Genomic DNA, 10,000 nt, shown 5'->3' with positions numbered 1-10,000 from the left:
TCGATCAGTAAGGGAAGGGAACGGAGGAAGGAGCGGAGGCCCCACGGCCACGAGTCCTGGGACAGCGACGGCCACTCGCACCCATCGCCAACCGGGGGCGGACGGCAGGTGCGGGGGCTCTGCGTGCGAGTGAGAGGGCAACGTCTGCGGAGAGGTGCAACGCCGGCCTGAACACCGGCAGAGCCGGCCCGCCGGGAAGCCCCTCCGACGCGCCCTAAACGCCTCATCGATCAGTAAGGGAAGGGAACGGAGGAAGGAGCGGAGGCCCCACGGCCACGAGTCCTGGGACAGCGACGGCCACTCGCACCCGTCGCCAACCGGGGGCGGACGGCAGGTGCGGGGGCTCTGCGTGCGAGTGAGGGCAACGCCTGCGAGAGGTGCTCCAACGGCCTGAACACCGGCAGAGCCGGCCCGCCGTGGAGGCTCTCCGACGCACCCGAGGACGCCTCAGCGGGCGCTGCCTGTGGGTCTGGATCAGTCAAATCGTGGAGCGGGAGGTGCCACGGGCCACCCGGCTCCAGACAACGATTCCCTTGAGGAAGGTAACGGGACCGGGGGATGGCCACAGCAGGCTCAACTCCCCCAGCTCCTCCAGCGTTCGAGTGCCGGCAACCGCCACCGGCTGCCGGTCTTTGCCCGCCCCACAGGCAACCGCTTGCCGTCGGGGAAAAAAAAGGCACCTGGACCCATGCCGCGCACGGGTGTTCGGGGCCTGGGGGAATGCCACAGAAGCGAGACAACCCCAGCCGCCTGCGTTCGACTTGCCAGCCACCAGGTACAGCCGCACTTTTCTTCCCGCTTCGCGGGCTCCAGCTTAAGGCCGGAGAAAACGCGATGAGGTGCCGCCACCTCTAACCCGGTACAGCGCTGCAGACCTTTCCACCGAGCCCTCCTGCAACCAGGCAAGCCGGGGCAGGCCGGACACCACAGGCCGCCCACGCGTGGCTCATGCCGGCAGAAACAGGACGAGGCGCTGCGGCCTCTCACCTGTGCCATCATCGGGCCCTCGGGGGCTGGGGGGAAGCTGCGGCACGCACGAGAACCCCCAGCCGTCTGCATCCGGCTGCCAGCCACCGGGACCGGCTGCCGCTTGCACTCTGCCCAATTCGTGCATGGGCTCCAGCTTAAGGCCGGAGAAAACGCGATGAGGTGCCGCCACCTCTAACCCGGTACAGCGCTGCAGACCTTTCCACCGAGCCCTCCTGCAACCAGGCAAGCCGGGGCAGGCCGGACACCACAGGCCGCCCACGCGTGGCTCATGCCGGCAGAAACAGGACGAGGCGCTGCGGCCTCTCACCTGTGCCATCATCGGGCCCTCGGGGGCTGGGGGGAAGCTGCGGCACGCACGAGAACCCCCAGCCGTCTGCATCCGGCTGCCAGCCACCGGGACCGGCTGCCGCTTGCACTCTGCCCAATTCGTGCATGGGCTCCAGCTTAAGGCCGGAGAAAACGCGATGAGGTGCCGCCACCTCTAAACCCGGTAGAGCGCTGCAGACCTTTCCACCGAGCCCTCCTGCAACCAGGCAAGCCGGGGCAGGCCGGACACCACAGGCCGCCCACGCGTGGCTCATGCCGGCAAAAACAGGACGAGGCGCTGCGGCCTCTCACCTGTGCCATCATCGGGCCCTCGGGGGCTGGGGGGAAGCTGCGGCACGCACGAGAACCCCCAGCCGTCTGCATCCGGCTGCCAGCCACCGGGACCGGCTGCCGCTCTGCCCGCTCCAGCTTAAGGCCAGAGTCAAAGGACGAGGTGCCGCCACCTCGCCCGCCCATCACCAGGCCCTCAGGAGGCGGCGGCAGCCGCGGCGGGCTGGATGCTCACGGGCAGCTGCCCTCGCATATACCAGCGCTCCACCTTTGCCATCATCGGGCCCTCCGGGGCCGGGGGAAAGCCGAGGCAGGCTCGGCTCCACCCGGTCTTCCAGCGTTCGAGTGCCGGTGGCCGCCGCCGGCCACCGGGCTATGCCCTGCGGAATCCACCTTTGCACCTCTCGCACCACTCGGGTCAACAGCCACCGCCAGCCTGCCAGACCCTCGCAGGCGCCCGGCTGGCTTACTTGGAAAACACCGGGAGAGACCAACTGGCCGAACAGACAGAAAACGAGCCGAACCACCAGGCAAAACCACCACCACAACGGCCGCCCAGCGCTCCACTTCGCCGGCTGAGCCGTAAGCCTTGCAGCCGCTCACTAGCGCTGCTCCGTGCACGAGTCACCACTACCTCCTATAGTACGGGAGATCACGTCCCCGCCCCCGGCCGGCTCCAAGAGTGCCGTCCCTGCCCACCGGGGAGACCCGCCAATGACACCGACTTTTACGATGACGTAACTGGAGGCAGCGAAAAACAGCGACCCCTTGGCCAGCTCCGAGAAAGTGGCGGGGCTATCAGGTCTACCTCCCCGCCCCCGAAATGCGGCTAAGTCCCGCCGGAGCCGGGTAGACCTGGCGGCTCTTTTCACCGGCCGCTGCGGCAGCGACACCCCGCGTCCTCCGGGCGCCGCCGGCGGCCGCGCCGGCCTCCGGAGCCGGGTAGACCTGGCGGCCGCCCGCGGAGCCGGGTAGACCTGGCGGCTCTTTTCACCGGCCGCTGCGGCAGCGACACCCCGCGTCCTCCGGGCGCCGCCGGCGGCCGCGCCGGCCTCCGGAGCCGGGTAGACCTGGCGGCCGCCCGCGGAGCCGGGTAGACCTGGCGGCTCTTTTCACCGGCCGCTGCGGCAGCGACACCCCGCGTCCTCCGGGCGCCGCCGGCGGCCGCGCCGGCCTCCGGAGCCGGGTAGACCTGGCGGCCGCCCGCGGAGCCGGGTAGACCTGGCGGCCCTTTTCACCGGCCGCTGCGGCAGCGACACCCCGCGTCCTCCGGGCGCCGCCGGCGGCCGCGCCGGCCTCCGGAGCCGGGTAGACCTGGCGGCCGCCCGCGGAGCCGGGTAGACCTGGCGGCCCTTTTCACCGGCCGCTGCGGCAGCGACACCCCGCGTCCTCCGGGCGCCGCCGGCGGCCGCGCCGGCCTCCGGAGCCGGGTAGACCTGGCGGCCGCCCGCGGAGCCGGGTAGACCTGGCGGCCCTTTTCACCGGCCGCTGCGGCAGCGACACCCCGCGTCCTCCGGGCGCCGCCGGCGGCCGCGCCGGCCTCCGGAGCCGGGTAGACCTGGCGGCCGCCCGCGGAGCCGGGTAGACCTGGCAGCCGTTCGGTGCCCCTTGGGCGGGGGGGGGCGGGGGGGGCAGGTGCGCCTGTTTTTGGTTCGTTTTTTTCGTTTTTTTTTTTTTTTTTCTTTCTTTTGAGATTTTAGCAAATCTGATTAAAAGGGCCACCCTCTCCCGGTTCTCCCGGACGGCATTTCTTTCCCCCTCCCCTTCCCGAGTTTGAACCACTTCTACACCAAGGGAGCACGTTTAAACGTACTGTCTGATGCAAGAGTTATTTCACCTTTATTGATTCCGGCGGGAAATATTAATACAATATTAACGACAACCAGTTTTCAAAATAATTTTTGTTTCCTGACACACACACACCCCCCCCCCCACCCTCGTCGTTCTCATGCACGTGCACGCACCTATTCCGAGCCGGTGGCTGCCAGGCACTTGCCAGCTTCACCACACCAGCCAGCCCCTCTGCTCCGCTGCTGCCCCCCCCCCCCCCCAACCATATTCTGTCGGCGGGGTCCGGGCAGAGGTGGCAGCCCCCGGCACAAACTGCCCGGCTCCCCGGCGCGAGTTCGCTGTTCACTGGGTGCCTTCAGGACTGGTAGCCCCTTGCCAGGTTCAGGTTCGGGTCCCGGCGCTGCTGGGTGCTCGCCGACTTTTGGTTTTGGTTTTTGCGGTCTTGGGCTTTTTTTGGGGGGTTGTTTTTAATTTTTCTCCCCCCCCCCCCCGCCTGTTTTTTTTTGGTGTTTTTTTGACGTTTTCCTTTTTTTAATAAAATAAATACTTTAAAATACATATCTGCGATCCTGCAGGCACTGCCACCCCCCCCCCCCCCCGGTGACACACGCGCGCTCAGAGGCGCGCGCACACACACACACACACACACACAGAACGCGACGCAGGCACACACAGCTACACGCACCCCTGCACCGGTGTGCTCCCCCTCCCTCCCCGCGCTGCAGTCCCGGACCTGCAGGCCAGTAGGTGCAGCCCCCCCCCCCCCCCCTCCCCCGGCCCCACCCGATCACAGACTTTCCGGCGCCCTGGAGACGGGGGGTTGGGGGGCGGGTGGCTGGGTGGGGTGGTCTGCAGCCCGGCAACGGGGCCCCCGGAAACTGTGGTGTTTCCCGCCACGGCAACGGTCTGCTGCTCAGTCGCGGCGGCAGCAGCGGCGGGGAAAGGAGGCTAGAAAAGAGGGGGGGCGAGAGCGGCTGGCGAGCAGGCGGGGAGCCTGGCGCAGAGGTAGGCTGGCGAGGGGGGACGGTGTGTCTTTTCGGAGAAGGCTTCTGTTTGGATCGGTTGGAGTTTTATTTTTTTTACTTCTCTCCCCCGTCCCCGTCCCCGTCCCCGTCCCCGTCCCCGTCCCCCCCCCCCCGGTCGTTTAGTTTTCCCCCCGCGGCGGGGGCGGGCAGGAGTGGAGCAGGGCGAGAGCGGCTGGCGAGCAGGCGGGGAGCCTGGCGCAGAGGCAGGCTGGCGAGGGGGGACGGTGTGTCTTTTCGGAGAAGGCTTCTGTTTGGATCGGTTGGAGTTTTATTTTTTTTACTTCTCTCCCCCGTCCCCGTCCCCGTCCCCGTCCCCCCCCCCCCGGTCGTTTAGTTTTCCCCCCGCGGCGGGGGCGGGCAGGAATGGAGCAGGGCGAGAGCGGCTGGCGAGCAGGCGGGGAGCCTGGCGCAGAGGCAGGCTGGCGAGGGGGGACGGTGTGTCTTTTCGGAGAAGGCTTCTGTTTGGATCGGTTGGAGTTTTATTTTTTTTACTTCTCTCCCCCGTCCCCGTCCCCGTCCCCGTCCCCCCCCCCCCCCGGTCGTTTAGTTTTCCCCCCGCGGCGGGGGCGGGCAGGAGTGGAGCAGGGCGAGCAGGCGGGGAGCCTGGCGCAGAGGCAGGCTGGCGAGGGGGGACGGTGTGTCTTTTCGGAGAAGGCTTCTGTTTGGATCGGTTGGAGTTTTATTTTTTTTACTTCTCTCCCCCGTCCCCGTCCCCGTCCCCGTCCCCGTCCCGTCCCCCCCGGTCGTTTAGTTTTCCCCCCGCGGCGAGGGCGGGCAGGAGTGCAGCAGGGCGAGAGCGGCTGGCGAGCAGGCGGGGAGCCTGGCGCAGAGGCAGGCTGGCGAGGGGGGACGGTGTGTCTTTTCGGAGAAGGCTTCTGTTTGGATCGGTTGGAGTTTTATTTTTTTTACTTCTCTCCCCCGTCCCCGTCCCCGTCCCCGTCCCCGTCCCACCCCCCCGGTCCTTTAGTTTTCCCCCCGCGGCGGCGGCGGGCGGGAGTGGAGCAGGGCGAGTGCGTGGCTGGCTGAGAAAGAAAGGCGGGAGCGGGGCCACGGGTGCGGCAGGATAGGGACTCGGCAGCTGGGGTTTAGAGACGGCAGGGCACCGGGGGGGCTCCCCTCTCCCGCCCGGGCACGGAGCCGGCAGGGACGCCGCAGGGTCCTAAAGTCTCCCGCCTTCCACCACCGGGGGCGGCAAGCCTGGTGGCGGAAGGGGGGAGCAGGGGCAGCCAGGCTCGGCGCGAACTGCGTGGCGGGAGGGCGGGGGGGCGGTGTGTGTGTGCGTGCAGCGGCGGGCCCGGGGTGACGGGGGTGGGGGGTGTCGGCCCGGGGCCCTGTTTCGGGCGGGGGGGGGGGGGGGGGCTGCGCGCGTGTGCGTTTTGAGCGCACGACTGTGAGCGGGGCAGCGGGTGGAGGGTTTGGGCTGGGGGGGGCCGGTTGCGGGGGGGGGGGGTGCGCACGTGTGTAGCCCCGTGCGAGTGGGTGCGGTGGCGGGCGGGAGGTGTTTGGGGCGGGGACTCGAATGGGGGGGGGGCAGTGCGTGCGTGCGCGTGCGTGTGTCTAAGGGCGGGTGAGCGGCTGCAGCAGCAGGCGGTGGGCGTTCGGGCCGGGGGCCTGTTTTGGCGGGGTGCGGGCGCGCACGCAGGTGGAAATGAGAAAGATTTGTAACGGTGTCGCTAACGCCGCTTTCTCTGTTACAGCCCGGGTGGTCGGCCGCTTCGACGTCCGGCCTGCGCCCGTGCCTGCCTACGGGCGATGCGCTCGGCTCCCGGTCGGACCCGTCCCTGGCAAAGCAGCAGCCGCGTGCCTCGGCCTGGGCAGAGACCTGGGGCTCCAGGGCCCCAGCCAGGGCTGCCGGAGAGGCGCGCCGCGCTTCCGACAGAGGGGCATCAGCGGCTCCGTCGCCGGCGGGATGCGTTCGAGCGGTGAGGAAGGTCCCAGCGGCCTTAGGCGGTGGCGGGGGGCGCGCTCCTTCGGCGACGGGGAGCGGGGGGGAAACGGCCCCGGGGCGGGCCGGTCAGCCGGCACGGCGGCCACGCGAGCTCGTCGTCTCCGAGGATGCTCGGCTAAGTCGGCCTCGGCCACAGGGACCGCTTGTCAGGCAGCCGACTGGCTTTCTTCAGAGGCCTGCGAGACCGCCGTCCCTCGGAGGCCAATGAACAGTTAATGCGCGATAACGCAGGGGCCGGAGAACGCTAACGTTAACCAAGAGCGTCGCAAGGTCCTAAAGGAGTGCCGCAATCAAACTTTAGGAGTCGGTAATTTATAATACTGGTGACTACTAATCGAGTCATATTCAATCCGTGACGATCCGCTGGTAGGTACGTACGTACGTACGTACGTATTCCTTCTCCGGCTATTAACGAAGGGATGCACACCTAGCGTGCGTGAACGAATGAGTTTTGTTATTTAAGGAACTGCCAGAAAGCGTATTACCGCGTAGCGCTAAATCAGTCGGTAGGTGACGCTCCATAAACGATACAATCCAGCATCGCTCGTCAACTGTTAATAACTTCAATCGATGACGATTCATAGCGTATCGATTCTTCTGTATTCGTTTAGGAGCGGATCCCACGCCAACGGTGCCACGCGGTACCCGGACGGCCACCGACTCGTACAGAGACGAGAGAGCAGCGTCGGCGCCTCTTCCCGAAGAAGTCGTTACCGATAAAGTACTCCGACTGCGGGTAACGCTTTGCTCTCACGTTTTTGACGCGTGCCTGCCTGCCTGCCTGCCTGCCTGCGTGCGCGGTAAAAGACAAGCTGTCAGACACAATAAATTTTAAGAAAGTGGAATCGCGGAGCGGTCTTAATACACTAATCAGGACCGGCCCGTAGTGCGGCCAGGGAGTGCAGGCCGACCCTGCAGCGTGGCCAGGTTTACCCGGAGACACAGGTAAGGAGGCCAGGACTACCCCGGAGCATCAGGTAGGGATACCGGGCTGACCCCCAGAAAGTCAGGTAGGGTGGCCGGGCCTATCCCGGAGCGCCTGTAGGGACCGCAGGTGTACCCCGGAGCACCGGCAGGGGTACCGGCACTACCCCGGAGGATGAGGTAGGGGCGCCAGGCCTACCCCGGAGCGTCGGGTAGGGATACCGGGCTGACCCCGGAGGGTCAGGTAGGGTGGCCGGGCCTACCCCGGAGCGCCTGTAGGGACCGCAGGTGTACCCCGGAGCACCGGCAGGGGTACCGGCACTACCCCGGAGGATGAGGTAGGGGCGCCAGGCCTACCCCGGAGCGTCGGGTAGGGACACCGGGCTGACCCCGGAGGGTCAGGTAGGGTGGCCGGGCCTACCCCGGAGCGCCTGTAGGGACCGCAGGTGTACCCCGGAGCACCGGCAGGGGTACCGGCACTACCCCGGAGGATGAGGTAGGGGCGCCAGGCCTACCCCGGAGCGTCGGGTAGGGATACCGGGCTGACCCCGGAGGGTCAGGTAGGGTGGCCGGGCCTACCCCGGAGCGCCTGTAGGGACCGCAGGTGTACCCCGGAGCACCGGCAGGGGTACCGGCACTACCCCGGAGGATGAGGTAGGGGCGCCAGGCCTACCCCGGAGCGTCGGGTAGGGACACCGGGCTGACCCCGGAGGGTCAGGTAGGGTGGCCGGGCCTACCCCGGAGCGCCTGTAGGGACCGCAGGGGTATCCCGGAGCACCGGTAGGGGTACCGGCACTACCCCGGAGGATGAGGTAGGGGCGCCAGGCCTACCCCGGAGCGTCGGGTAGGGACACCGGGCTGACCCCGGAGGGTCAGGTAGGGTGGCCGGGCCTACCCCGGAGCGCCTGTAGGGACCGCAGGTGTACCCCGGAGCACCGGCAGGGGTACCGGCACTACCCCGGAGGATGAGGTAGGGGCGCCAGGCCTACCCCGGAGCGTCGGGTAGGGACACCGGGCTGACCCCAGAGGGTCAGGTAGGGTGGCCGGGCCTACCCCGGAGCGCCTGTAGGGACCGCAGGTGTACCCCGGAGCACCGGCAGGGGTACCGGCACTACCCCGGAGGATGAGGTAGGGGCGCCAGGCCTACCCCGGAGCGTCGGGTAGGGATACCGGGCTGACCCCGGAGGGTCAGGTAGGGTGGCCGGGCCTACCCCGGAGCGCCTGTAGGGACCGCAGGGGTATCCCGGAGCACCGGTAGGGGTACCGGCACTACCCCGGAGGATGAGGTAGGGGCGCCAGGCCTACCCCGGAGCGTCGGGTAGGGACACCGGGCTGACCCCGGAGGGTCAGGTAGGGTGGCCGGGCCTACCCCGGAGCGCCTGTAGGGACCGCAGGGGTATCCCGGAGCACCGGCAGGGGTACCGGCACTACCCCGGAGGATGAGGTAGGGGCGCCAGGCCTACCCCGGAGCGTCGGGTAGGGACACCGGGCTGACCCCGGAGGGTCAGGTAGGGTGGCCGGGCCTACCCCGGAGCGCCTGTAGGGACCGCAGGTGTACCCCGGAGCACCGGCAGGGGTACCGGCACTACCCCGGAGGATGAGGTAGGGGCGCCAGGCCTACCCCGGAGCGTCGGGTAGGGATACCGGGCTGACCCCGGAGGGTCAGGTAGGGTGGCCGGGCCTACCCCGGAGCGCCTGTAGGGACCGCAGGTGTACCCCGGAGCACCGGCAGGGGTACCGGCACTACCCCGGAGCATGAGGTAGGGGCGCCAGGCGTACCCCGGAGCGTCGGGTAGGGACACCGGGCTGACCCCAGAGGGTCAGGTAGGGTGGCCGGGCCTACCCCGGAGCGCCTGTAGGGACCGCAGGTGTATCCCGGAGCACCGGTAGGGGTACGGGTACTACCCCGGAGGATGAGGTAGGGGCGCCAGGCCTACCCCGGAGCGTCGGGTAGGGATACCGGGCTGACCCCGGAGGGTCAGGTAGGGTGGCCGGGCCTACCCCGGAGCGCCTGTAGGGACCGCAGGTGTACCCCGGAGCACCGGCAGGGGTACCGGCACTACCCCGGAGGATGAGGTAGGGGCGCCAGGCCTACCCCGGAGCGTCGGGTAGGGACACCGGGCTGACCCCGGAGGGTCAGGTAGGGTGGCCGGGCCTACCCCGGAGCGCCTGTAGGGACAGCAGGTGTACCCCGGAGCACCGGTAGGGGTACCGGTACTACCCCGGAGCATGAGGTAGGGGCGCCAGGCGTACCCCGGAGCGTCGGGTAGGGACACCGGGCTGACCCCAGAGGGTCAGGTAGGGTGGCCGGGCCTACCCCGGAGCGCCTGTAGGGACAGCAGGTGTACCCCGGAGCACCGGTAGGGGTACGGGTACTACCCCGGAGGATGAGGTAGGGGCGCCAGGCCTACCCCGGAGCGTCGGGTAGGGACACCGGGCTGACCCCAGAGGGTCAGGTAGGGTGGCCGGGCCTACCCTGGAGGGTCAGGATGGGGGGCCGGGATCCATCGCCGCGTGCCCGTAGGGACAGCAGGTAGAACTCCGGCGCATCACAAAGGGTTCCGCCACGGGCCCAGAGTACTGGTGGGGGAACGGGTTCTATCCCGGAACGTCGCCTGGGGACACCGGGCGTAAGGCGGAGGGTCGGGTAGGAAGGCTGGGTCTAAACTCGCGCGCCCGTAGGGACAGCAGTTTTTCCCCCGGCGTACCGGGCGGGGGTACCGGT

Source organism: Buteo buteo, unplaced genomic scaffold (genome assembly GCF_964188355.1).
Source record: "Buteo buteo unplaced genomic scaffold, bButBut1.hap1.1 HAP1_SCAFFOLD_107, whole genome shotgun sequence".
Classification (NCBI taxonomy): Eukaryota; Metazoa; Chordata; class Aves; order Accipitriformes; family Accipitridae; genus Buteo; species Buteo buteo.
The sequence above is the reverse complement of the archived record's forward strand: the minus strand, read 5'-3'. Positions refer to the sequence as shown.